The sequence below is a fragment of the Pleurodeles waltl genome, chromosome 5 (assembly GCF_031143425.1).
Source record: "Pleurodeles waltl isolate 20211129_DDA chromosome 5, aPleWal1.hap1.20221129, whole genome shotgun sequence".
Lineage (NCBI taxonomy): Eukaryota > Metazoa > Chordata > Amphibia > Caudata > Salamandridae > Pleurodeles > Pleurodeles waltl.
Genome location: NC_090444.1, coordinates 113,294,030 through 113,300,797, shown reverse-complemented (window position 1 = coordinate 113,300,797; position 6,768 = coordinate 113,294,030). Strand labels below are relative to the sequence as shown.

General features: G+C 46.7%; 1 long non-coding RNA gene across 1 annotated transcript; it reads left to right on the top strand.

Moving 5' to 3' along the window:
- Nucleotides 1-1,025: 1,025 nt before the first annotated feature.
- LOC138297217 (uncharacterized) lies at nucleotides 1,026-6,498 on the top strand. Its single transcript, XR_011203939.1, has 2 exons — nucleotides 1,026-1,236; nucleotides 6,178-6,498. It is a non-coding gene; the product is annotated as an uncharacterized lncRNA (long non-coding RNA).
- The last annotated feature ends 270 nt before the right edge of the window (nucleotides 6,499-6,768 follow it).

Below are 6,768 nucleotides of genomic sequence, written 5' to 3'. Positions count from 1 at the left end.
AGCACAAAAAACTTTTTGCACTGGGAGGAAAATAGTTTATCAACACTTTGCACTTCTTTGCATCAATTTTCGTGATTTTGTAACAGCACAAATTCCTGATAAATACGTCTCTCAGTGTCTCCATACCGTCTCCATTGTGGGCACTAAGCAAGGTTTAGTGATAATGGAAAAGCTGTAAATAAAGTTAGTAGTGTGTATAGCTGGCAGTGACAAAGACTAACAAATGTGGTTCTGTGCCTTGTATGCCTGCCTGAGGGCCCTTTGTGCGCTTTAAATGGCTTTTCAAGCCCCAGAAGTGTGCAGCTGTGGTTGCAGACTGATAGCTCATTTGGATTACTGAAATATGTAATAACACTACTGCATTCCTCCCAATAGTGACACAGAATGTTAGGTTTGTATGGGACAGTGTTACTTGAGTATGCCAATCTGACCTGCTACCCTTTTGATAAGATGACTAAATAAAATGGAAGAACTTACCTAAAATGCACAGTCCAGGAAACACATTCCCATTCATGAAATTCGAATAACCATAGATATCACCACTCAACACTTTTTTTCGCGAGGCCACTCCTAGGTCTTTACACCTTAAAGAAACAGTCGGGATGTGAATTCCTATTTATAAAGATCTGCATTTTGCTTTCATAGCTTGAAAGAGAAACCTCTCTATATAGCCATAATTTAATGTCAACATAATTTCAAAGGTTGAATATCTCAAAGATCTTCAATAATCACAGACAGAGTACACTAAACATACTAAGAACCTCTGTAAAATCTTGCCAGAGGAACACGCATTAGGACCCGGGCCCCCAGAGGACCACGCCCCCTCCTACACACGCAACTCTTTCGCTATGGGTGGTTGAGGACAGGATTCTATGTCAGGACCGGAGGCTCGAATTATTCTTCTCTTTCTTTACTACTCAAATACAGCAGCCAATCACAAAACAGAAAACTTCAACTACATTTCCCAACATGCTTTACTCAACATGTTCACCAATCACGTAACATTAGACCCTATTAGAGTCCATAACATCATCTAGAGCTCCTCTTTCTTTGCTGCTCGAGCGCAAGATAAGCGCCTTTCACTTACTTTTCCCAAAAGATTGCGATTTGATGTTGTGCTAGTTTTCAGGGTTCCAGCTCATTCTCCTGGCTTGTCTGGGGTGTGTTCTGTGTCGGCACGCGCCTGCCGCGGCTGCGGACGTCCGCAATGCCGAATCAGTGTACCGCAATTTGTAGGTAGGTTTCCAATTTCCTATTTTTCTGGCTGGGGTGGCCCTGGTGGGATTACGGGCTTCTGCCCTGGTGGGCGCTGTATCGACAGCGCTTACCCAGAGCCTGCCCTCATAAGGCCCGGGGCAGAGAGCAGAGAAGGTGCGCATAGCCCAGTTGATAGGGCATAGTAGGATTGGTCTACACACATTCCTTTGTCGATTTCTCCTCCTCACGCGCACTGACAGGACGCCGGGAATCGCATTCATTTTTTTGCATTCCTGCATGCCTGTTAGCGCGAAAGACGCCGCGCTCCGGCTGCAAGCCATGCAAATTAAACAGAGTGCACGCTCATCGTGTATATGTTCAGATTGTTTTTCTTGTGGCTCTCCCTGACGCCCTCGACCTTATTGGGGGCTGCAATAATTAAGATACAGCCTTTGCTGAGGAGCCAGTGGTTGGTAGATTGTTGGATTGCTCTTGGGGTGGCTCCCCCTGTTTTTCACTTCCAGAAGATCATCTGGACCCTTGATATTTGCTTCGGGCAGCATTAGATACTCAGCATGACCGAGTGGGTGCCCTTTGAGGAGGAGGAATATGGGCAATATTATGAAGAGGCCCACGGTCAACAATTGGTGGCCGGTCTTTCTGAGGTCATCAATGCCTCAGTTCAGCAATCTCTCAGCAGGGCACTCACAGTTTCTGTTCTGCAGAAAATAAATCAGACTGTGATGGCAGCCTTGAAGCCTATAACCCAGCAGTTAAAGTGCTTTGCGAAGAAGCAGGCTCTAGTCCCGTTACCTGAAGACAATTCGGCGGAAGGGGGTCCCTCTGTTCCCAATAAGCCTAAGGAGCAGTCCCCCTCTTGGCCTCCCGACGGGGCCATGTCAGCTTTAACTCAGTCTTCTGCATCTGACCATCTATATTGTTCGCTCCCTTCTACCTCTAAGGAGTTTCCACTTGGGGCCAACCCTTCGTCTGCTCCTGATTCCCCCGACTCTGATCCCTCTCAATCCAATAAATCGCTGTGTAAAAGCAAGAGAGCAAAGAAGTTTATTTCCTCCCACATGCAGGAGAGTTCCAGGTCTCCTCCTAATCCATTCCAATTTAACCCGGAGGATATAGTATATCCTCAGTCGGCTGATTGAACTCCGGAGCAGGATGTGGCTGATTATATGCACGACAAACTGAGGAAAAGTTTTGATAAGAAAGTCTACAAAAGTTGCGGGCAGAATGCCCTAGGACCAAAATACCAAACAAGATGGCGGAGATGCCAGAGATTGACGCAAGCATGCTGACATTCCTTAAGAAATTTGCCAGGGACCCAAAGAAAGGGATTGATCGGGCCCAGCGATCTTGCCAAGACAAACTTTTAGATCTCCCAGGTGCCTTGGCAAAGATACTGGAGATGGCGTTGAAGGCCAGGGAGACTGGCACTCCGATCAACCCACACATCCTAGTGGAATGGACGCAGAGGGCGATTTGCCTCCTCGGCAATGCCAACTGCACGATATCAGTGGAAAGATGAAAGTTCCTCCTCATGAAAATGGACGCTAACTTGACAGAGCTTGCACCTGTGGACGCAGTTCTCCTAGCTGAGGGTCTCCTCTTCGGTGATAAATTTGTAAAGGATATCGGCAAGTATGTAACCACATTTATGGCGCTGGACAAGGCGCAAGCGAATCTGAAGAAGGTATTCCACACGGGCCTTTTTGGGTGGGCCGGATGAGGCAGGGGCCGCTCGTCAGGCTGCCCATATATTCAAGGCTCCCAGAGAGGCTCCTTTAATCTCGGGCAGGATTACACCAGAGGGGGCACATTCTTCCCCTCCCGCTCCTGTTTTATCCGGCGCAGAGGTCAACGAGGAGGTGCAAGGAGCAGCGCTCAATCAAGTTTTTCCACAGGTTAGATTTCTAGATTCATATCTCATTCAATTGGGAGGTCATGTACAGTTCTTTCTCCACAACTGGTATCAAATAACCCAGGATGCATGGGTATTGCAGACTGTGCAGGGTTTTCATCTAGAGTTTTATCAGACTCTGCAACAGGAGATTCCTCCTCCTCCCCTCAGTTTTTCCCTACAAGACGCCAGTGTGATAGACGTAGAGATCCAAGCTTTACTCCAAAAGTGGCCGATAGCCTTTTGCGAACCCCATTCCGAGTTCTGCAGCAACATTTTTCTGGTGCTAAAAAGGGGAGGAGGGCATCGGTTAGTCGTAAACCTCAGGGAATTAAATTCCTTCATTGTATACAGACATTTCAAAATGGAGGGTCTGCATCTGCTGACAGATCTGCTTCAGACGGGGGACTGGTTGATGCGTTTAGATCTCAAGGATGCCTATCTCACTATCCTCATTTGGCATCCTCACAGGAGATGCCTCCAGTTCAGATGGAGGGACAGTTGGATGGAGTATTTGGTCCTGCCTTTTGGGCTTTTGTCGGCGCCTTGGTGTTTCACCAAGCTGCTCAAGCTAGTAGTGGCGCACCTGAGGGAGAAAGGGATTTGCATGATCATATATCTGGACGATATACTGATTATGACGCAATCTCACGACTTGGTGAGGCAGCACGGCCTCATGACAATATCTCTTCTGCAGGATCTGGGGTTTGTCATAAACGAGAAAAAAACAATCCTTGCCCCCACCAGGACAGTGAAATTCCTATGTTTTGTGATCAATTCCGAGATGTCCCAGTAGATCCTTCCCAAGACCAAACTTTGGGCCATCAAGAGAGAGTTGCGGGTAGCCTTAGCACAGCCCTCGCTGTCACTGAGGAAGATCGCACGCATTGTGGGTTTATTAGCCTCTTCAATCCAAGCTAAATTCCCGGGCCTCTACATTACAGAGCCTTTCAGAGGCTCAGAATCCAGCACCTCCGGGAGAGGCCTGACGTATTCGGATCTGATACCTCTGACAGAGGAGGTAAGAGCGGAACTCAGGTGCTGGCTGACGCAAGTAGATACCTGGAATGGCAGGGCTATTTTCAGCTCCCAGCCGGAGACAATAATAGAATCAGATGCCAGCTGGTGGGGCTATGGAGCTCGATGCGGGGACATCTCGACAGGAGGGAGATGGTCCCAGCAAGAGCTCCAATTACATATCAACTGTCTGGAGTTGCTGGCAGGGGCTTTTGCGATTAAAAACCTTATCTTCCAAGAAGGTTTTGTGTTCCATTCTGCTTTGGATGGACAATTTCTCAGCAGTACGCTACATCAACAAGTTGGGGGGCACCAGGTAACCTGCCTTGGCCAAGATAGCCAAGGATGTTTGGCATTATTGCTTAGCCCACAAATTGAAAGTGGTAGCGGAGTACATTCCGGGTAAGGTCAATGTAATAGTGGACTGGAATTCCAAGTATCTAAGGGACCACAGCGGCTGGAAGCTTCTTCCCCAGCTTTTCCAGTTAACTAAACAACTTTGGGGTCAGTGCAAGATAGACTTTTTTGCATCACGTCTGAACAGACAGCTCGAGGAGTTTTTCAGCTGGAGGCCGGACCCTCTCGCGAGGGCCACGGATGCATTAGCTGAGGATTGGTCAGGGTCCCTCAATTATGCGTTTCCAACCTTTGCCATGATTCCAAGGGTGGCGACTCAGATCAAGAGACAGGCAGCAGAGGTAGTGTTGATCACTCCGATATGGAAGGCACAGACTTGGTTCCCGCTACTTCTAGAACTAGCGTGCGATTCTCCTCTATGTCTTCCTTGGTCAAAGGAAATGCTGTTAGGTCCGCAGGGAGAGAGGCATCCTCTGGTAGTGGAGAGACAATTGCAGCTGATGGCTTGGAGGCTTTCAGGCAACAGTGGCACTTGCCAGGCATTTCGAACAAGGCTGCAAACTTTATCAGTAGAGCACGGGCACCATCTACTAGGAAGAGGTACTCATCAGCTTGGAGAGCTTTGCGGGGTTGGTGCTTGGAAAGGCAAGTGGATCCCGTGGCAGCAGAGATTGCCCAAATTGTCAATTTCCTATCACAGAAAGCGGAGGAGGGCCTATCTCACAGTTCAGTAAATAATTTTCGATCAGCCATTTCAGCAGGGCATGTTAAAGTTAATAACGCTCCAGTAGGAATGCATTCCATCATTTCTAAGCTCCTTAAGAGCGTGAGAGTATCTAATCCTCCCAGGCCAAAATATAAGTGTCTGTGGGATGTGAATCTGATTCTCAGATTGTTTAGGAGATGGCCAGATAATTCTGGTTTGACGAGAAAGCAATTGTCTGCCAAATTAGCAATGCTTTTATGCTTGGCAGCTTGTCGACAATCATCGGATGTGAAAGCTCTGGATCTTGCAGGTAGAGTGTTTACACCGGAGGGTGTTTCTTTCACCATTACTAGAAGGACAAAAACATTATCTACATGTATAGCGTATTTTGCATATCCTTTTTGTATGAAATTGTGTGTTGTCAACTGTTTGAAAAGGTACGAAGAATGTACTAGAGCGATGAGGTCAGATCTGACGGGTCAGTTACTGATTTCATTACAAAAGCCTATCAAACCGGTATCTGCCGCGACCATAGCGAGATGGTTAAGAGAAATAATGGTCGAGGCAGGAATTGACATTCAGCAATTCGGTGCGCATTCGATTAGGGATGCAATGGCATCTAAGTCTGTACAATTGGGAGTGACGGTGCAAGACATTATGAAATCAGCTGATTGGTCTTCAGATTCTATGTTTAAGCAGTTCTATAATAAACCAGTGGGTGATATTGCAACAAGAGTTTTTTAATCAGCTTTGAACTAGCATAATCCGAGCCTCCGTTCCTGACATAGAAGGAAAGATTTGCTAGCATTCGCGTCAAGAATTTTCATTTCTTTGAAAGACAGGGAGGCGAGGATTATCCCACCCACTTTATCTGTTGCAGTATGATTTACGAATTCGTATTTGAGTAATGAGTATGTTGTATCAAAGTTTTATCCACACTGAAGTTTATGCGTGAGATTACCATGATATTTTTTTCCTGATTTCTTAGGAACGGAGCAGAAATCAGATTGAATTGAGAGACATTTCAAGCCTGGATAGATGAGCTGTGGTTCTTTGTTTGGTTGGCTTTCATCATGCAGACAGGCTTTACGGGAAGATGTTCGTCAAGTTCCTGGTTGTCGGGTGTTAATCGTGATGGAGTTCTACGCAGCAAAGAAAGAGGAGTTCTAGATGATGTCATGGAGTCTAATAGGGTCTAATGTTACGTGATTGGTGGACATGTTGAGTAAAGCATGTTGGGAAATGTAGTTGAAGTTTTCTGTTTTGTGATTGGCTGCTGTATTTGAGTAGTAAAGAAAGAGAAGCATAATTCTCGCCTCCGTGTCCTTAATAGAATTGAAAATTCTTGATGCGAATGCTAGAAAATGTTTCATTCCTTCCAGCTCATGTTGGGAGCTTCCTGTCACCAGTCCCAGAAGTCATGGGACTGGTGACAGGAAACAGTTATGATTTACTCTTCACATCCGCTGCCACGATGGGCAGGGCCTATTTAGGCCGGGCAGACCCTTGCCGCCTCTTTTTCTGCAGTGGTCATCTCGGCGGCAGAGGTGAATGACAGTGTCCCTGAGTACTCAAGGGG